The sequence below is a fragment of the Micropterus salmoides genome, unplaced genomic scaffold (assembly GCF_014851395.1).
Source record: "Micropterus salmoides isolate LMB-PRFRI ecotype aquatic unplaced genomic scaffold, ASM1485139v1 Ms_hic_scaffold_21, whole genome shotgun sequence".
In the NCBI taxonomy this organism is placed as follows: domain Eukaryota; kingdom Metazoa; phylum Chordata; class Actinopteri; order Centrarchiformes; family Centrarchidae; genus Micropterus; species Micropterus salmoides.
This window is the reverse complement of record NW_024041262.1, coordinates 20,266,410-20,288,950: the sequence shown is the minus strand read 5'-3', so window position 1 is coordinate 20,288,950 and position 22,541 is coordinate 20,266,410. Positions and strand designations below refer to the sequence as shown.

The 22,541-nt window shown below is 40.5% G+C and overlaps 1 protein-coding gene across 4 annotated transcripts in view; it reads right to left on the bottom strand.

Moving 5' to 3' along the window:
- Nucleotides 1–22,541, bottom strand: part of sdk2b (sidekick cell adhesion molecule 2b) — a 272,687-nt gene that overhangs the window by 247,624 nt on the left and 2,522 nt on the right. The gene's annotated exons all lie outside the window — the stretch shown is intronic.

Below are 22,541 nucleotides of genomic sequence, written 5' to 3'. Positions count from 1 at the left end.
TGCTACTGCATGCTCCAGATGTTTTTCCATCATAGTGGTTCTCCATTATCTCAGCTACTGTGTACTACTTTGCTGCTGTGAGGCTTTGGTGGAGGAAGATCAGAGCAAAACAGAAGTGACATCAAACAGAGGGCAGCTCCCTCATGCACTGCCCCGGAGGGGAGCTTGGACGTCTTGCTCAATATGAAAGGGCTGATGGCTGGGTGGCCCAACGGCAGCGCCGGGCCCCGTGCCAGAGTACATGGGTACTGGGTACATGCATGCAAGACATACACAGGCACGAAGACACACAATCACTCAAGAAATCACGCGCATGGCAGAAACTCTAATAATGCCATCAGAGATAGCCTAATGATATTGGAGGGCAGAGTGTGCGGGCTCCCTTTGATCTTCCCTCTTTTCCTCCTCATCCCTCAAAGCTTGTTGCAAAGAAAGAAGCTGAGCAGGGCAGAAAGATAACAAGGAAGACAGAGAGAAAGAGTGAGACAGGAAGAATTGCCAACCTCCATTAAAAAAAAGGAAAAAGAGGCATGAGGGAAAGTGGAGCCTTCAGGCAAAAAAATCTAACTGGTTCTTCTCGCCTGGCTGTACCTGCGGATGAGGCAATGGACAGTTGACAACCCACAGCTCTCACAGCTGCCCCTCAAGCCCTGGCTGAACAACAGGGCTGAATATGGCCAGAGACGCCGCCACAGTTCAACAGATTGTCTCTCTGAGACAAATACAGCATGTCTGTCTGGTCTGTCAGTCCAGCTGCTAGCTGCCAGCATTAACCCTGCGCCTACCCATTGTCTGCCTTCTCTCATAACAGTCTGGGAGAGGAAGTTTCTGATCACAACTGTCAATTAATTTCAAAGCCTCCTCTCAGTGTCAGTCAAGGAGAGAACGGTGCGAAACGTAGGAGTCCCCCGCCCTGTTAATACATCAAACAGCCTGTTTGTGTTTGTCAGTTGGGACATCATTGCAGCGAACCACCATATCCTCTGACGTGAAGGTGTCTTCCACCCTAGCAAGCACATCTGACTTTGCTAGTCGTGAAGGATCGTGGGTACAGATCTATTTTTGGGGATCTGACATGGCGTGGGGGTCAAAAGATCAAGGCCTACGTGTGTCTGCACCTGATGGGCAAGGCAGCAGCTGCAGAGACAAAAGAATGAGAGTTCCGACCAGGACACTGCATCTAAATCTGTACATGGCCCACTCAATGTACATCGAGGAAACTGAATCGTTCATAGAGATTGATGATTGATGAGATTGATCGTGGATGGAGGCAGAAATTGAGCAGTCAACTTGCTGCATCTTGTCTAATCATTGTCTCATATCGTCACAGCCACTCTGCAGTGAGATAGAGTGCAAACAGCAAGCGAATGACAACACAAGTCACAGTTACAGTATTTAGTCAGAACAATTAATTCTCTTTTACATGAACAGGAATTTTCAATTTTAAATATACTCCTGCTGCTATGTTTCAGTAACATTTACTGTAAATGCCACTTTAACAAGAACCTTTGACAGGTTACCTTTCCAACAAGAGATTCTTATGCATATAGTCAGACTATTGAAGTAGCTGGGACAGTTTCAATTTGTTAGTGTGGTTTTAATGTTCAAATAGGGATGGTGTTTAATTGGTTAAGAAACTACACACAAAAAAAGAGTTTTTATTTATTTTTTATTTTAGTTCTTATTTGTTTACAATAAAGGGACTACACCAGTAGGAATTAGCTTAGCTTAGCATATAGACTGGAAACCGGGAAAAAGTAAGCCTGGGTCTATCTAAAGGTAAAAGAAAATCCACCTAACAGCACCTCTAAAGCTTACTAATTAAATGCTAGATCTTGGTTGTTTATTCAATAACTTTGAGTCTATGCTGGTTGCCTGACAACCTCACAGTTACTACAAGACTCCTTGTTTCGTCCTTAGTCTTTAAGCTATCATCTTCTGGCTACAGCATCACATTTATAAAAAGATAGACGTGAAAGTGACAGGAATCTTCTAATTTAACTCGAAAAAATGAAATGTCAACTGTCTTTCAACAGATTAGTTTTAACCTAATTGTTTTCTACATAAACATGGAAATCCAAGAAAATACACAAAATATTTGAAAAATTCTTGTTTAAATGATTGTTGAAATTTGCATTTTGTGTCACAGTATATCCCTAGACTATGTAACGTTTGCACAGCAGCCACTGTGGATAATGCTGAAAAAAGATACATAGTCTCACTTTAAGCCTGTTGTCTCTGCATCTGGCTGAGTAATTACACAAACACTGTTGATGGGTACTTATGGTGTATGCCTACAGGTGAGCTCGCCCCAAGGCTTGTGTTCAGAAATAGTTACAAAAATACAGAGACGTTTCCAGAGTACCATTTTTTAGGTAGAGCATATGTAATAGCTACATAGCCTACTCCAAATATTTTATACAAATACCAACCTGTCGAAGAGCAGTAACGCAACCTTCATGTCTGCCCTCAGTCACATCTCTCAGAGGAAAACTATCCTGTATACTGCAAATACAGAGAGATTTACCTGGCAATGAAAGGCTTAACCAGCATTGTATGAACTTTGACAAAGACTTGAATGTAACGTATGTTTACTTATATGTTAGTCCCACAGTTTAAGTCATACAATTAAATATACAGCCTATGATGATTCTTTCAGGGTCTTTTTAAAGTCTCAGACTTACTACGCAGGGATTCTGAATTATTAAATTCTATGACATATATTATGAGATATTATGACTGGCAAAACATTGTTATTATTGTGTGTGTGCATGCGTTGGGGCTGCTGCTCCTCCGCACATTGGTCTTCCAACCGCTATTTACCCCTGTCTCACGACACTCTGGTCCACCCAGCAGATGCACCTGTAGCGTCGGGACTCCCTGCTGGTCTCTTCAGTAGACTCCTTGGCCTCCACGACTGGCTCCAACACACTATTTTTCTGAATTCATTACTACACATCAACACAATCTAGTTATATTTAAGACTGTAGATCAGCTGGTAATCCCAGACCCTCCTTGTGCCTCAGCTGAAAGTAATGATGATTGTGAATTGTTTTTATCTTATTTTACTGATAAGGTGGTGTCAGAGCCTCTATTACCCCCTCTGCCTCTTACTCAGAGGTCCCTCACCAGCAACAGGATAGTTTTAGTCAGTTTTATTCCATTGACTTGTCTGAGCTTTTAAAAACAGTATCACAAATGAGAGTGTCTTCCAGCCCACTTGATGTAATACCAACAAAGTTTTTACTGGAAGTAATGGATACTGTTGGGCCCAGTTTGATTTCTGTTTTTAACAGCTCCCTATCTACTGGTTGTGTCCCTGATTATTTTAAAACTGCTTGTGTGAACCCACTTTTGAAAAAAAAGAAAATTGGTTTAAATCCCTCCCTCCCACAAAATTTTAGACCAATTTCCAAACTACCTTCTATAACAAAGATTTTAGAAAGAATAGTGTCAAAACAACTGCTCTCTCTACTAAAAAAACAAAATTATTTGAAAAGTTTCAGTCTGGTTTCAGGAAGTACCACAGCACTGAGACTGCCCTGTTTAGAGTCACCAATGACCTTTTAATGTCTGCAGATGATGGCATGTGTTCAGTCCTAGAACTCCTGGACCTTAATGCTGCATTTGACACCATTGATCACTACATCATGTTAGACAGACTGAGGCACTGGGTGTGGACCTCTGGAACTGCCCTAGAATGGTTTTCATCCTACCAGTCCAATAGGAGGTTCTGTGTCTCTGTTAATAACTATGCCTCTTCATTTATTCGGTTAAATATGGTGTGCCTCAGGGGTCGGTCTTAGGACCCATTTTATTTTCCTAGTATTTTAAGATTATTAAGTATGAATAGTATTATCCAGAAACACAGAGTTTCTTTTCATATGTATGCTGATGACACACAGGTGTACATGGCCGTCAGATCCACAGACCCTGGAATGTTGAGCACACTTACCGACTGCGTCTGTGAAGTCAAAAATTGGATGATAAATAATTTCCTCCAGCTGAACTGAGAGAAACAGAGATCATGGTCATTGGGTCCCAGCAAATGGCAAAGCAAATACCGCCATCTACTGGTTCCATAGTGAATCACATTAAGCCTGTTGCAAAGAATCTTGTGAATCGTGTCTGGTTCGATAGTAGTTTAAGTTTTGAGCAGCACACCACAAAGCTTGTGCAATCATGTTTTTACCAGCTTACAAATATATAAAAACTTTGATCAATGTTAGCTTTTAAGGAAGCTGAGACCATTTTACACGCCTTCATCTCATCACGCCTGGAATACTGCAACAGCCTTTTTACTTGCGTAACCCAAAAATCTATTGATCGACTCCAGACTGTCCAGAACTCAGCTGCCAGGCTTTTAACCAGAACCAAGAAATATGACCACATCACCCCTGTTTTAGCTTCATTACACTGGTTCCCAGAATGTTTTAGAGTTGACTTTAAAATTTTCACTTTTAAAGCGCTTAATGGCCTCTCACTCTATTATATTTCTGACCTTTTAGTCCCATACGCACCAGCACGTACCTTGAGATCCTCGGGCAGAGGTCTTCTGTCTGTTCCAGAGTCTCAACTGAAAACTAAAGAGGACAAAGCGTTTGCAGTCAGGGCCCCGAGGCTCTGGAACAGCCTGCCCGAGAAAATCAGGTTGACTGAGTCAGTGAACTCTTAAGTCCCTCCTTAAAACATACTTTTATATGAGAGCCTTTCCCGATTTTATTTTATATATAATTTATGTTTACCTCAAGCGTGTATTTTAGTCTCTTAAGTGTTTTCTTGCTTTTATCATGTATTATTTTGTTAAAGCACTTTGTAACTTGTTTTTGAAAAGTGCTCTACAAATAAATATTATTATTATTATTTCAGTGATATCTTTATGTAACAAAACCAACCCTCTGTGCTGTTCTTAACTGTCTTTGGGTAAAAAGTAACACACACTCATTATATATATTAAAATTTACAAAAAAACAATGAAACAACAAAAGAAGTGTCACACATCCAGTTACACACTTTCAGCTTTGCCAACACCTCAAAGAAACTGCCTTTTCTGTGTTTCTCAGTTTTCTCTGCCCCTGTAAGTGTTTGCCTTTTTTGTGGTCTGTAAAGACTGCTACATCCTCATACAATCATTTCCTGGATCCCACAGGAGAAGAAAGAAACAGATGGGGAATGTGTGTGGTGCATATGTACATGCGTGTCTGATGGGTGAGTCTGAGCTGGGTCTTAAGCGTGCAGCATTCTGCCTTTTTGTGCCTGTTTGTTTATTTTTTTAGATAGTGTTTACAAGAATAAGCCCCACGGTGTAAAATTCCATTTTTCATGCAGCGTTTTGTGTGTGTGTGTGTGTGTGTGTGTGTGTGTGTGTGTGTGTGTGTGTGTGTGTGTGTGTGTGTGTGTGTGTGTGTTTGTGAGAGAGAACCATGAGGGACTGAGGGATAGCGAACCTGTGCGTAGGTTGTGCTGCATTCTACAGCTTTCAGAAGGAATGAAAGAGAAAGTAATTGGCCATCAAACATTTTCTTCAGTGTTGCAGTCACACTGAAAAGCACCTCTTAAAAGGCCTTTGTGACTTTCACTAAACATACGTAAATCTTTTGTGGTCTGTGTTGTGCAATTTCTGTCACTTCTCAGAAATTGCCTGCATGATGTTATAAGTGATAGGGTTACCTATAAGGGTTGGGCAATTAATCAAATTTTATGAGTGAACTAGAAGTGTGCACTCAGCAGAATGCAGATCTCTGCCAGGTGTGTCTTGGGGCATGTAGGCGGTGAACAGGGAGTGCAGGCGGACTGTGTGTCCTGCATGTATGCATGAGAATGGAATGAAAGGGAGAAGCATTCTGGGTTCACCTAACTGTATAAACAAGAAACGAAATAAATCCAGACTTCTTTAGATCATTTTTATGTAACACACTACACTAGGGCTGGGGTGATTCGTCAACGTAATCGCAGGGCTCTCAAGTTTTATCAAAAGTTTGGAGTGAGAACGCGAGGACTAACTCAATTATTTGCAGCAGTGGCCCCTCGGCCCCAGCCAATTCTCTCATGTTTTTACTAGCAGTTAAATTTTACCTAGAAATTCTAACAATAGGTAAATCTGATAAAAGACTATTCATACATAAACTTGTATTTCAAAAATATAGATGTATCAAAACTAAAAAGACATTTGGCTGTGTGTGTAGCAGTGCTGTACACATAGGCCTACGGTAGAACTTGCCCTACGCATGTATGTGTGAGTAGGCTACACATTTCATCTTATGAAGGGTGTTTTGTGTTGTAGTGGGGGCTCCCACTTGAAGCACTGTGGCTCAAGGCCAACCATTTTCACTGTCTTCATGGATGATAGCTTTCAGCGTCCAGAGCCAAAATATAGAAAAACATCTCTAGTCCTTTCCTTAGTCTCAGGTAGCCCAAGGCTAAGCTCAGTGGTAGACAGTATCAAAATAGTACTGTACTTAAGTGCACAAGGTATTTCTACTTAACTTGAGTATTTTCTTTTCATGCCACTTTCTACTCCACCACATCTCAAAGGTCAATATTGTATGATTAATACATAATAAAAATAATCATTAATTGCAGTCTGATACAAAATAGTTCAACCTCAACCAACTACATTAATGCATGAGGAATAATAATCTAATGATATAATACCATAGTTAGTCATATGGGACATTTTTCTTTCTGCTTATAGGCGATTTTTATTTTTAATAGGCTACTTCTACATTCTCTGTCCGGGTGTTGCGGTGGTTGAGCAGGTGGGACCCAAACACAGGACGCAGAGCAGAGGAGGTACAGTCCAAAAAAGGTTTAATTCCAACAGAAATCCAAATAAACACGACTAATAAGGCAGGCAGGACAACACACAGCAGCAGGGAACAGAGCATCTACACACTACAATGACTGCTGCTGCAGGTTGCAAAGAGGTTGCAGAGTTTTTGACTGCATTTTCAATAATAATTTAGCACGCAGTTGGCTACACTCCCCAACATCAGCCATTCCCATTATCTTTGATCACAGGCAAGTGATTTCGTCCAGGAATCGTAAAATCAAAATGCAAAAAAAAAATTTAAAAATAAAATACAGTTACCGCATTCATCGGGTCTATCGCTTCCAACTTTCTGATCGACTTAATGGCTCTGGCATTTAGTAGGCTACAGAGAAAGCTATGAACTCGGCACAAAAATGTCCATTAATTGAATTTAGCAGGACAACTTCGAGGACGTCATCTCTTTACCTGATGATCTCTGTCATCACATGCGACTGGTCGCATGCACACGCACATTAACACAGCGTTCAGTCAGTGTGTGAGTGTGTGTGGCCGAGCAGTGTGGAGAGAAAATGCACAGCAGAACGAGAGAAAGAGAAAAGGCAGAGATGACACAGAGAAAAGTGCCCTTAAATGCTATAAAATTACAGATACCTGTATGATTAACTTACTTCTGAGCATGTGAACAACGTGGCGCTTGCTCCATGAGCTTCACTGCTGTTAACCCTAACCCTTTCGTGAATCACAACATCAGGTATGGAATTAATCTGCAGATGCTCAAGTTCAACATCAGACCAAACTTTTCTTGAGCCTCAACAAAGGCCAAAATGTGGCCTGCCACAGACTAGGTAAGCTTAATTTTAGCTTAGACTGAGTATTGCCAAAATTGGCATAAGGCAGAAGCCCGGAGGGATTACAATTTTGGTTTTCAACGATTTTGAAAACAACATAATTGAGATAAAACAACTATTGTGCCGCATTCCATTTCGCAACGATGCTCTTGTTTCATCTTCTGTTATGATTTCACCCTCCTCCCCCTTTTTTTTTTCCCAGTGGTGTGCTTTTGGACCACCCTAAAATCCCAAATTCATCTCTCAGCCAGAATGTTTAATTCAGCTCAAAATTACTGAAAGAGAGCCCTTGGTCAACAAGAAATGTGAAACCACTTCGGTTCCAAGGAATCCAACAAGGAACAACAAATAATACTGTGCAATATTTCTTACATGGTGGAGAATAGCCCCTCCCCCCCTGACATTATGCATGAATAAAGAGATCAAAAATATCACCTGCTTTCATGCAGCATTCTTTCAACAGGTTTGACAGGCACTGGCATCAACAAGCAGCAGGCTTCATGCATGTATGCTAAATAAATATCTGACAACTCTCTGCATCAAATCAAAATGTAATGAACTGAAAAATATAATTTTAAATTCTTAAAAACCTACATTGACCTACAGTTGTATTTGAGACATATACAATACTGCATATACAATTAATGCCATATATGACCAAAAGTGTATTTTGAATTGTGTGACTTTTGTTGAGTGTTGGCTGGGTTGTATTGTTATTTTGCCAACATGCCTGTTGTCAAGAGTTTATCACCCTCATTTTTCATTGACTGTTTAGGGCATACTTCTTAATGAACATATATTGAAAGAAGATTGTTTTGTGTGTAAAGTCATGCAAGGATTATGCCCACCTTGTAGATTTCAGGAATTTTCTTGCCACATTATGTATCAAATGGTTTTCATGTTGTCCTCTCAAAACAAATAATAGTTTTATACAGTTATATACAATATATAGTTTGGGGCTGCAGCTAACGATGATTTTAGTATTTGAAGCCTCTATAGATTATTTAAACGATTCATCGATGCGGCGCCCCCCGGTAACGGGATCAGCTATGCACGTTTATAGGTGATAGATATTTATTAGTCCTTTCGGAAATTCATAGTGTGTCATACAGCAAACATCAGACCAACAACCACACAGATGCTTTACAAACACAAACATCACCCAAGTGCTCTACAAGTCCATACAGACTACACCACTTTCAGCGTCGGCCGACACTACACAACTTGCCGTCATATGACGGCAGTCTTGAAGTCGTGAAGGCATTCACACTTCGTGACTGATCGGTGAAAGGGGGTCACACACTACACTAGCTGACAGCGCTGGTCTGGAAGAACACCGGGCGCTTTCTAATCAGATGCCTTCTGCTGTTGCCGAGGCGACAAATTTCGTTTTACGGTGGACGGACAGTAACATTACAGAGCTGTTGTTTTCTTTAGCTTGAAATAATTCCATACTTATATGTAATAAATATCCCTGTGAAACAGTGTGCTGTATAGTTATATGGATTAAACAATTTTATTAAATCAAATTGAATCTATCATTTCAGACCTAATTTAGTTAGACTATACATATATAACGTATAGTTTTATTTCATGGTTCTCAGCTCCAGCCAAAGTGACGAGGGCCCCCAAAGAAAATCTTGCCTAGGGCCACCTGTTGTCTAGAGCCGGAAAAATTTACCTACAGGATTATGATATGTAGGGCTGTGCGATATGATGATATATATGATGAGTGCAACATTGCAGAACTAACATTTAAGAACCACATCATGCAGCATCAAAGCACTTGTTGGGGTTCAACACCTTTCAGAGATTCTCTCAGCTATGCATGCTGGGATGCAGCTCAAAACAACCCAAAGCGGTAACTACTAGAGGCTCAACCAATCATGTACACCAAGCAAATACAATCAATCGAAGTAAGGATTTTCAACTACTATGTTTTGGTCATTACTCACATCTTTTAACAAAGGAATCCCTCCTCAGGGCAGGGTAAAGAAATCCAGCTACATTTAGTTTGATTGTAATATATGTTTATGACGTTGCATGTAATCTTGTGTCTTGATGTGTCCTACAATAAACTCAGGATGACTTATGATTAGTTGACCGTCTGTTAGCTCCTTTCCTAGTCTTTCCATTAGTCACCATGTCTGCTATGACTACCCCCACCCCCTACAAGAAAAATAAAAACACTGTCAAAACACTCATTACCTCCTTCATTTAAACATGGCCCACACACTGAGTATAAATATTTAAAAGACCAAGCTGGAATTTGCAATATCACCATATAAACACCAGCAATTCAGTCACTGAAGTGTTCAGCTTTTTACAACTTTCATAACAAACAGTTTTTTTAGCTTATTTTACCAATGTCATAAAGTCTTTTACAAACATTGTCACATAAAAATAAATAGCATCTAAAACGCTAAAATAAGAGTTCATCAAAACTGAATATTACTCTTGTATCGTTTTAAACAACATTAAACCACTACAATTATGGTTTGAGGTTTTATATTTGTATAACCCCACCAATTCTCTGAAGATTCAATGACAGACAATAGTAAAATTATCCTTTTAAGTGGGCCCATTTCATGTAGACTCAAGCTGGGGCGGTAGGCTGTCTGACTTGTTGCGATACAGAGAAGCACCAGAGTTCTGTCATTTTATGGAGAGGTTTAAAGACTTCTGCCAGGAAGGAAGGAAGATTTAGAGACAGTAATGGTGCTGGCCAATCCACCGGGCTGTCTACACTTCTTTGGTAACTGGTGTATATTGTCTTCTAAAATGGCATTAAAAAGGTAGGAGCCCATTCCACCAGACAGTTGAGCCATTTGTAAAAACAGCCACACAAATGTAAGCTATAGTTCTGAGTAAGGGTCTCTGACCGATGTTCCTCCAAATCTGTTGCCTTCTTTTAACTGTCATATAAATCTTGAAGTGATGTACTGCATTCCTTGCGCTGTACTCTACAGTTACCTATTCATTCAGTAAACACAATATACAGAAAGAGAAATGAAGGGTATGGCAAAATAAGAGATGGGGGTGAAGGGAAAACTGCCCCTTTGAACACAGCAATTAATCAATTAGCTGAAGCGAATCAATACTCCCCGCCCAGCATGGCAGGCTGACAGCACTCAGGTGTAATTAAAATTGTAACTATTGACAAATCAAGATGGATGGAGCACTTCCTGCCTGTTCTGCTCAGTTCTGAGAGAGTGATTATCTTTGTGTGACTAATACACATCGGCAACAAAAATGTGAAGGTGTACATTTCTGTGTGGGCAAGCGTTGCATCCACAAATGCAAGGTGCTAGCAAGGCTACCTATTAGTGTACTTGTGTTAAGGTCAAGTTATGCTGTGGGTCAAAGCCCTGCATCCAAACATCCATCTCACTCTGGCAGCCCCCATTATCATCAGGTCATTCTAATTAAGTAGACTTTCAAGAGTGTTAAGTGACTTGGTCATGTGTGAAGTGCATCCAAGCAAATCATAATCAAGATGTTAATCACAAACCGACATTTGGGAAACTGCCCAAGTGTAAAGTGTAAAGAAGAGCTGAGAACATACAACTTTCTCTCAACATGGGTAATGTTCTTTCACCTCCAGATTTACTAAACGTGCATAAGTAAAATGTGTGCAAACTTGATATCACCAGCAAGTTAACATGTAAGCTGATCTACTAATGGTGTGCATGCAGAATGACTCACTTACTTCTTTTGGCTTAATGAATATGCAATTTGGAGCGTTTCAATTTTATTGTGCAAATACATTTACTACACGCAATGTGATCTAACAAGCCTAAAAGCAATTTTATGTGAGTGCAACAGCATCTGTATTTAATACATTTGAAAGGAAAGTGCCGCCAAGTGTTGCGCAGAGATGGCTGCTGTTATCGTTGCGAGGAGACAGCCGTAATGAAAAAAGACGTAGAGAAATTAACAGTATTAGGTAATATTATTCTATATCCAATATATAGAAATACAATTATTTTATTTATTCGATGAACTATAAGAATTGAATAGGGGTTTTTTGTATTTTCCTTTAACTCTGGCAATACTGTTGTATTGACATTCATGCCAATAAAGCATGCAGTAATAAATTTCGTTTCGACCTGACTTCTTTTCTCCATGAGATGGAAGAATTTAGAAAGTTTTGTGGGGCTGCGGAGAGCCTCCAGCTGCAGTGCATGGATCATGCATAAACTTCATCCAGCCAGAGGGAACAATCACCAACTGTTCACAGCGTGCCGGTCGGAATAGCGACACAACCTATTCTAGGTATCGGAGAGGGAATGGGGCGTACAGGGACAGGAGATCGCAGAGCGACCGGGCACGCTGCGGACGGTCGTTGATCGTTGCCTCTGGCTGGATGAAGCACGATCTGCTGGCATTTCCTCACGTCTGGGTCATTCCAGCATACTGTATCTATTTCTGCTGGGGTTTCCCAAAGCAGTTATTTCAAGTATGCTGTCCCAAGTACTTAGTGCAGTCTTAGGCAGGATGGGCAGGTACATACGATTTCCACATACTCGGGATACACTGAATGAAACAAATCAAGGTTTTTATGCAGTGGCTGCTTTTCTTCCCAACTCTCCATGGCGAAAACCATTAAACACCCTCATTTAAATACTGCCACCTCCATTGTGTTTGCTCCTTTTGTCATCTACGCAGTAATTCTTAGTTGATCACCCATAACAGGTACTACAATTGCACATGCAATATTTTAGAATGTACATGCAATTTAGTTCTCTTTATTCGGGATTTTAGTAAATTGGGCCCTTAGAGTTGTAGATAATTCGGGAATTAATATTGATATATTATGTATTAGATCATAAGTGTCTAAGAGATAACCAATAGGGGAGATGGATGTGGTGATGGAGGAGCAACTGGCTAAAGGTTTCTAATGAAGCCCTTGACTAGCCTCCAGTTTTTGGCAATGCTGCTATCACTTTCTTTTTTTTTTTTTTACTTTCTGCATCTCTCCCTCTTTGTGTCACTCTCCTCACATATGAAGACATTTATGAAGTACATCTGCTAACAATAAAATCATCTGAACAGTGCTTGGTGTTTACATGGTGTTTGGCAGGAGTCAAAAGGAACTCTTCAAAAGCAATATCATAGGCGTCCATGATCAATGTGCAAATACCAGCAGAGAATATTCTTTTTTTGGAGACATGTTCTATTGAAGGAACCATGCCTTAAATCTCTCGAGACTGGACCTTCAGCTTGACAAAAAAAAGGAAAATAAGAACATGTTTCTGAAATTTAAATGAGAACAGCTTTCAAAGCAGCACCAGGGAGCAGTAATTTATTATATTGTTAAAAGAGCAGTAAAAAAATGGTCTCACACAGTTGATGCACTAAAAAGACATCTCATTATTATATTCTCCCATTTGTAGCTCTCAATTAGAGCAAAGTTCATACTTTGGCTAATTACACAAAGACACAGACTATCTAACAACTGCAGAGAAAGAGATGTATCATTTAGTATATCCTTCTTTAAAAGCTCCAGAAAAGAAAGCCAGTAATTGCCAGTCATATGAAATATTCAAACAGTGCCCCATGTGCTGTCTACTTTACTGACAAGTGAAAAAATGAGGCTGGAAAATTTAGAAATCCACATAGAATTCTCCTCAAAGTATCCAACATATCGGACTCTGATGCCCAGTCTCTTCCATTATGGTCTGACCTGTCATACTGCATTTCATTTCAAGTTGTGTTTCCACATCAACTAAAAGCCTCATGTCCTTTCTCTTCTCAATCGTCAATCTATCTGCAGTTTATCTTGTGAATACGATCATTGGGATTTAAAGAAAATCCATGTATCAATGTCTTAACAGAGTCCAATGAACTGCACTAAACCTTAGTGCAGATGGTATGACTTTTTTTTACGTGATTTGCCTGTCCTCGACCAACATTTGTCAGTATACCTCATCTGAGATCACTTATGTCATTTCTGTTTCTCCACGTCAACATTACTGCAGTCTGGGACAAACGATCTCTTATAGAGTGAATCTTACAGAGTATAATTCTAGGATTTCTGTAAACAATCACGACCCTATGCTTCGGACAGGTTTTGTCATCAAATGCAGCCAATAGATAAAAAGACTGTGTAAACAAGAAGGCTGGCAGATAAAAGATATAGGATGTTGAGGTGTAAAGGATTTCAGCAGACATCACAGTTGATGCGACTGCCTTACTCGGGGGATTAGAGAGAGAGCCTCCTGTACCGAAATGTTAAGGTGCCGCCATGCATAAATATATTCAAATGTCATTACACGATTTAATCTGAAACATAGCCTCAGAAAATAGAAATCCCATTCACACCCAAATGAATAAACATTCTCATTCCTTCCATAATGTGAGTGTAACAACTCATAACAGCAAGGTTATCCTTTGAATGTATCTGGAAGCTGGAAGCAGAAAAAGTCTCATGTTCTAATAGTTCTCTTCATTCAGCGTTATTATTATGTAAAGCATAAAATTGTGTTCTCTCATCAAATCAAAGCACCCCACAAATCAAAGTTAAGGCAATTACAATCTTATTCCACCCTTTCAAATGGCAACAGCTGTTTCCCTTGGTCAAAATTGCAGCGTAATTGCACACGGTAGCATATGGTTATGGCTGATTAATCCAACTGGGGGTGAAGGCCCCATTATTCCTGCATGGGATGGGTAAATAGGCAGCAGATCCAAGTGCTGGATAGATGGGTAATGGGATGCTGAAAAAGGGAATGGGCCTTTGATGAGATGTTTGTTAAAGATGGCGTGATTGTCAGAATCGATCAGGCCCTCTACCATCCCTATCCAAGCCATTAAATTGATTTGCTTGTCATCCGACTTCTTCAGGAGAGAATCATGCCAGTGCTACCAAACTATGGAGGAAAGAGGCGCAGTTTAGGCTGAATCCATTTTTATTCACAAAATATATGGCTGTGGGCATATTCAATTTAATGCCCCTTCGTGAACTCCATGAACTAGAGTTGCAGGGTTTCTTTCCTCCATCTTTTTGTTGCACTGCAGGAAGATCATTATAGCCCCAGGGGAGCGCAGTGTGTGGCAGGATGTCAGGGACGCGATGATAGCTAAAGGACTGCTTACAGGCCTATGGGCTTGGACTGCCCACTTCTGTACAGACCCACACCAACACACACATTTATATGCATACAAATTCACAGTTCACCTGCAGACACTCACACACTCCCACAAAATACCTCCCTCAGGGAACAACAATTACAGAGTTCAGAGGTGGTTTCCCATGCCCCCAGCCAGTCTGATTGCATTTCTATTATAAACACACAAGGATCCGCATGAGTGAGTCAGGTCTGGGGGCTTCCTGAAGCTAGTGTCACTCCACAGTCCACGCTCATTTCCATCTAGCCAAACGAGGGATAATGCTAGTAAACAAGCCTTGACTCTGGCTCCCCCCTGCCCGTTGCTGCATGCATAATGGCCTTCTTAAAGAGCAAGGGAAAAGTTCAAGTCCATAATCACAGCCGTACCTCTGGTTTATTATTTTTTAGAGGTCATTTTGGAGCCCACTTTGAAGGACATTTGCAGGAGCAGATCATGCTCACAACTACACTGTGCAGCTGAATCTGATGTGTGTTGTTAAAAGTGCAGAGGGCCTCTAGGTGCTAATTTGGGAGTGCAGAACCGTGGGTTGGCTTGGCTCAGCAGATATGGAAACACAGGATATGCTTCCATCACAGTAATATTAAAACATGGTGGAATGCCCTATTGAAAATCCTTCAATCCATTCTCAGCCCAAAACCTTGTTCAGGCCAAAGCTTTATTGTTGTGACTCATACATAGATTGAAAGCAGCAGCATCTTCAAAAGCAAAATGCTGTATTGCTCTTACTGAAAAGCTAAGTATAATATGTAAGTACCAGTGTTCTTACTGTTCTTCAAAGGGTAAATACTATGACCTGCATAAACATGCTTAGCCTTTACAAATACATTCTTCAAACCAGCTCCATAAATGTAACACCTACTGTATGTGAAAATATGCACTCAAAAACACAAGCCACAGTCAGAGCAATAATTCCTCAGCAAGTAGTTTAGCTTGCCCTAGTGCATAGCAGAATGATCAAGGGAGCTGCTAAAGCCAGAATGTCAGGAAAGAAATCAGTAATACCCAAGTATAATTCAGTTCAGACAGCGGCTCAGTTAGGACATATTGCCGACAGGTGTTTAAATTTTATTTATATAATAGGTCATTTAACACTGACCCATGTCCATCTCAGTGTATGGTGAAAATTTCCAGCTGGCATGGGAGCCTCTTTTTCCCAGTCCGCCCAGTAGTATGAACCTAAATTAATAACCATGCACAGACAAATAGGACATCCCTGGCAAACACTAACCAGACTCCTTTGTGCCATGTTCCAGACAGCGGGCTAAATGGCAGGGGATTAAAAAAAGACTATTTGTGAATAAGTCCGCTACATCTTCGCCTCAGCCCAACAGTTTTTGTTCTGGTCAAACTGTCTGGGCTGCACAGCGCTTTGAAAAGAGAAATACTACAATCCTAAATCTTTTTCTTTTCAATCCAATAGTCATTTTTGGGGTTACATAACTGGTGTTTCAAAGAGCAAGACTTGCTGAAATTTTAGGATTACAGTTCTTAGAATGTACTCCATGAGATGAGAGAGAAAAATGAAAAGTGGCTGGCAAGCCAATGAGGGCCTTTGGAGGCAAATGTAGTTACTGAATAGATAGCAGTGAAATGGCATTGATTATGCAGCACCATTGTCACCTAGAAGCACCCCCTGAGGAGCGAATCATTGCTGGTGGCAACATTTTTATGTCATCTTGCCCAAGTTAGGCTGACTTTATCTTTGTCTGCTGCATTCAAGTATTTATGCCAGAGTGGGAGGTTTTGAATTTTAGAGCCACAAAATCCAAAATCCTTCCAAAAATCATTCAGATCCTAAAATTCTAACTTTTGAGTGAGTTAGAGGAAATGTTCTTTAAGCCTTTTATGTTTGTCTGCATCAATACATGAAGTTGTTCATCGTACAGAGGCATGTTATTCTCTTTCTGGTTTGTGCGGGTCTGGAGTCACAGAGCTAGAATGGTATAACCGAAGTTAGAAGTAGGGCTGGGCGGTATCTCGGTGTATAATGTATACCGATATAATTTCAAAAGAGATATGAAATTAGACAATACCCTTTATACCGATATAGTTTGATGTTGAGGTAATTAATAGGTTTCCTTAAAATCCTGCAAACATTTGCTCCTCTCTCTCTCCCTCACCGCGCAGCCCCGCCCCTCCCTCTGTGTCTGCATGCAGCCGTTTGCTCATAAACTCTCAACAACATGAAGGGAGACACAGAGCTGGTCGACACTGTTAAAGACCTGGCTTGTAAAAAGAAAAGCACGGTTCAGTCAGTGTTTCCCACACATACACTTTACTTCGGCAGGCTGCCCATGTTAGGCGACACACTGTAGCATTTATCAGAGAAACAGTGATTACGTTACAAGTCACTACACTGTGGATATTTTATAAGAGCGGACCAGGTAAAGTGACAGTGAACACACCAGTCAGATGTTATTCGTTAGCTACCACGTTGGTTTTGTTTTGATAGGCTACGTCATCAACACGCCTACAGAAGACAAGTTCTGTTTTTTTTTCTGTGACTTTATACAGCCTAGCGTACTACTGATGGAGAAAGTCACCGAAGCAGACATACATTGAGAGAGAGACGGTAAAGCCCCTTTTCCACTGCAGGGTACCAGCTCAACTCCCCTCACCTTTTTTTGGTTTTCCATTGTATAAAAGTTGTACTTTTTTCGTACCACCTCCGTCTTATCTGTATTTACATTCTGAGTAATGTTGAAACGTTTTAACTTTAATAAAGAGACAGCTGTGTGTGCGTCCCTGGTGTGTGTGTCGCATTGAATACTACGTTGCGGAAGTTGTGTGTGGCGTTACTATGACGACCAGCTAGATTGAGGGGTAGGCCTACTATCTCTGGGTACCATCTGCAATGGAAAACAGTGGACTGCCAAACCGAGTTGAGTCAAGGCGAGTTGAGTTGGTACTGGTAAAGGGAAAACGGCATAAGAAGTGGGGAACGCTGACGTGTTTGCAGCAGAGACGTTCGGTCTGTGAGTGGGAAGAGAACTGAAGGAGGCGAATTCAATAAGTGAGTGATACTTAAGATGTAGAATGAAGTATAATTGCCAAACAGTACCGGAATATGACTTTTTGGCCATATCGCCCTGGCCTAGTTAGAAGTAAAGAAGTTAAAGCTAGACTGAAAGCATTTAAGATGTCATCAAAAGGTAGTTAGTCTGTTTACATTTGGGATGAGTGCAAACCAGTTTGATTACAGCAGAATTTATACAGGCATTCTCACAAGGTGCCTTTTTGGTACCTTAAATATAGGGGATTATCAGATATAATCAGATGACTTGGATAACGTCAAGCAGCATACTAAATGCAGGAAAATCAGACTGAGTTTGGCAGGATCATGCAGTGTGGATTAAACCTCGATAAAGCTCGAGACAAAGATGCTTGACACATATTCACACATCTCCATACTTCCCTCCCTTCTCTCCTCACACATGTACGTGGTTGCACAAAAGCAGGCATCTTCACACAGTGAAAATGAGGACACAGCGGCCCCGACAGAAGTTGTTGAAGCTCTAAAGATGCAATGATGACACTTTCTTGTCACATATAGTCATATTAATAATGAACAGAGGATTCTTTTATACAAATAAAAATGATGCTGGTATCCGTGCACACTTTTAGTTAATTCCTGGTGTTTTTCAGATGGTATTTCAAGACAGATGTCAGGATAACAATAAACCATATCTATAGTATTCACAATTTGGAGAATACATTCCTATTACTGCATTGTACGAGGCAGGTCTGAGAGGGAGTGTGAAAAGTGCTGAGCTGTGTTTATAGCCATCAAAAGGGTAAGAAGTTCACCGACTGGGTTTTTAAATTAATTCAAAGCATTCACTTTGGCCACAGCCTACATAACAGTGCTAAATAGAGAAGCTATAGTACCACTACGGTTAAAGAGCATATATTTGTGTATCAAAATAATAATGTCACTGGAGATCACTGTGTCACCATTCTTCTCCTCCTCCTCTTTGTCATCTCAGTCACATAATGATGCCCTTGTAAAGTGACAGTTCTTATACTTTCTGGTTATTGGTTTAATACATGTTCTCATTTAAGTAACAATGTTTTATTTTTAATTTGCAAATACAGTTTACTGCTGACTCAAGCAAGAGCCAAACTGATTAAAGCACTCGGTTTACTTTTTTATGCTTTGTTTTTGTTTGTTTTTTACCAGTGAACAATTGTGTATTGTGGGTTTCTTCTTGTGTGTGTTTTAAAGTGTTTTAATATGCAAGTCTTATTTTATGCTATGAAAATTAAAAGCCTGTGTAGGAAATTAAGAACACTACCTGAGTGCCACTTAGAAACTAACTGCTTGGATTTCCAGAGAGGAAAAACAAAAGGTCTTTCCATCACGCCTCCCTCTTGGACTTGCCACTACCAGAGACCTTGGGTGGGAAGTTTTGTTTTATTGAACGTAGCACAGTAAAACTCCAGACATCCCTTTGAGAAATCTATCACTGGACTTTGACCATGAGTTTTCTTGCCAGCCCTGAATACTAGAAACGATATGTTGTGACCTTTTGCCAAAGTGCTGGCTGCAGGGATCTAGGACAGCCTCACTTTTCCCCCTTTTTTTCCTAATTATTTCACAGGGCACAGCTGCTACAAGGAAACAGAGATCTCCACTCTGTCAATTAAGATGTGTGACAAATCAGGGCATTTGTAGTCTGGGGACATTCTCTCAACCCCACTGTCTCCATGTATCACACTACAGTTTCAATCAGTTCTTGTTCTATGGTTTACTTTACTTAAGCTTTGGCCAAATCCATCATGTCAGTTTCAAATAATCCTAAAAAGAACACTTGTGCCTGCTGCCTAGTAAAAGGGTGACTCATATCAAAGATCAATGGTGGATTTGATCGATTTTCTTGATTTTAAGTGCCCTTTCATCTAAATACAGTGCTTCAGACGTCTGCTGTTATACCTCCATGGGATTGGAGATCTGACGACTTCTCAAGGTCTCAAGTATACACAAACACACACGCACACATATACCATTGACTAGTTCACTGAAAAGTCCCCCTGCACAACGATGATTATGCGCCCTATTTTGTTGCCTACATCCAATTCTACTTCCTTCTGAAGCAGTCAACAGATATAACAGATAATTACACAATAACCGATTTAAAATGGAGATGACATCCTTGACTTCTATTACTGTGTCAAGGTCCATGTCCAATACAGGAAGCTAAAAACAGACTGTCATTCTAAACATGTTGTGCATCCTCGCCAGACAACAGTATGAAATAGCTGATTCCTATGCCAGCAGTGTCCAGGCAGTTCCCCCACACTCTGTCATAACCATACTTATGGATGTTAATCTGAGTGCCACGCCTCTGACAAAATAAAGTCCTCAACTCCCTCTTAAGCTAAAGTTGAGCTGTAGCCAGTCAGGCTAATCTGCAGACCTTGAGTGATGCAGAAGTATGTATGCCAAACATGACATTCCAATAGAGTCCTCCCCCGCTGCTCTGAATTCCAAAATAGACGTGTTAGAAATGACAAAACCAGCAGGCGAGCCCAGCATTGTCTCGGCATGACCTCAGTAAATGAATGGAAGTGAACAGTGGGACAGACCAGACAGCTCCTATAACTGTCACTTTAAACAAACTATCCAGGGTGACTAGGGAGGATGGCCTGTTTTTTTTATTTTTTTTTTTTACATGATTTAAGGAAGAACCAAGAGTGTGCTTATGTGTCAGCTACCAAAAATAGGGTGTTTAAGTGTTACAGGGCTTTCGTTTGAATTGCAGAATGCTTTACCATTTTAGATAAGAACATCAAAACTACTGACAGACCAAGTGTACATTTTGATGTGTATTTATTAAAATGGAAACTGTTTTCTTGTTCTTGCTGTGCACAATGATGATGAATGACAATATGTACAAGGACTTAAAATTATCTCTCTCTGCTCAGTAAGCCTTACAGCAAGACGTCATAGCACTTTGGTCTGATGAAGGCCACTCTGCCGTCGTTAAAAAGCCGTTTCAGTAGACTGGTCATTAAAATATGGGAAGCAATGGCTGACATGTCCATCCAGAGGCATGCTACTTGCCTCATCATGTACTTTAATCATCACATGGAAAGAGAACAGCCCACACTGGGGTCACTTTCAACGAGCCACGCTCCGAACGGGCGGTCTGAAGAGAGTCCAATTAAATCCTACATTTTCTGACCCAGGAGCGACTACGTAATGAAATCTGAGGGCCACTGCTGGATGGACTGAGCAGAAAGAGATTGAGTGTGACTGGCAGTCTTCATCCCCAAATTCTACACATACACAGTCACATGTATGCATATTGCTTTATGCACCCATGCACTTAAAAACAAAACAAAAAAAAAACAGGCAAGACCTTCTCCCACTGCTATAAATAATGTGTTCTTGTTTAACTTGCTTAGTTAAATACGCATTACGAGGGAAATAGAGTGGACTGGGAACAAACATCCAGAAACAGATACAGACAGCCAGGAGATATACAGTTATAGAGAGAGAGGAAGCAACAATGTCAGGATTCTTAATCCCTGGGACACAATTTATCAATCTCCTGTAAATGTCAGGCACTAGGATATGCCCTCATGAATGATGGATATCTGCCTTGTTTGTTTTTTTCATCTTCTCTACATTGTATTATTGAGTGAGTGCCACAGAGGGCTTAGAGTCTATCTAGAGAGGTAATACTCCCTCCATATAGTGCAGCAATCCCTGAATCCCAATTACCCTAGCGGAGAGGGTGCAGCAGAGGAAATCGAGGACCACCTTTTTACTACCTGTCACCATGCAAGTGTCAGTGTCATCCAAAGTAGGTACCTTCACACGTGAATGCAAGATTTGTACACATGTACTGTGAATGCCAAAGACAGGAGTTCCACTTTACACCCTCCGCTATAAAGGAAAGAGGACAACCTTTGATCAAAATCATCATACTTCAGTTATATGCCATTGCCTTACTTCAGCATTGATTGAGGTAACAATTGAGCTTTACCTTGCTGAGGGCCCCCCCTGGAGAATCCTCACCCATAACATGGTGCTACAATCCCAACTCTGGTCTAAATGTATGGAATAATTTTTGGATCAAAGTGAAACTTCTGTGCTTTGTCACTTTGGAATATGTCTTCAACAGACATCCATTTACCATCAGCAACTGGCATTACTTGTGAGTGAACATCATTCTGAAAGAAACTACTGTACAAATATCACACAAAACACTACAGGGAGATAGTAGTTTGGTAAAAATAAAAGAAAGAAAGCTGGAGGTTACAGTACTCTGGGAGACAAACTCCAAGTCTCCACAGGAATATATTGCATGGATCTTGTGGGATTACTGCGCTGAGAATATGAGTCGTAGACTACTCCAGATCAAGCCAATACTCATGAAAAAGACAAAAACATATATAAAGGCTAATATTAATGAAAAAACCCACTGCCACCGATTTCAGTCCCTGCAAAATGCCACACTTGGCTGTTTCTCTCGTGCTCAAGGGAAGCAGGCTGCGTAAATCTCAGTTTACAAAATTAACTAATTTTCTTCATTTAATGCTCTACGTGCATGCGCTGGCATAATTCGCTGCATATCAAGTATCTGTTTATTTACGGCGCCTGTTTGTCGAGCAGAATTTCATTTCTGAGGGAGAGGGGTGATTAATGAATTACTTAATACCAATTTAATCAGCATTAAACATGTTAAACAGCTGGGCTTCTAATGATATATTCATTGCATATGGTATGTTCAAACTAGAAAAAAACATTTACGGTTTCTAAACATTAGGCTATAGCAGCT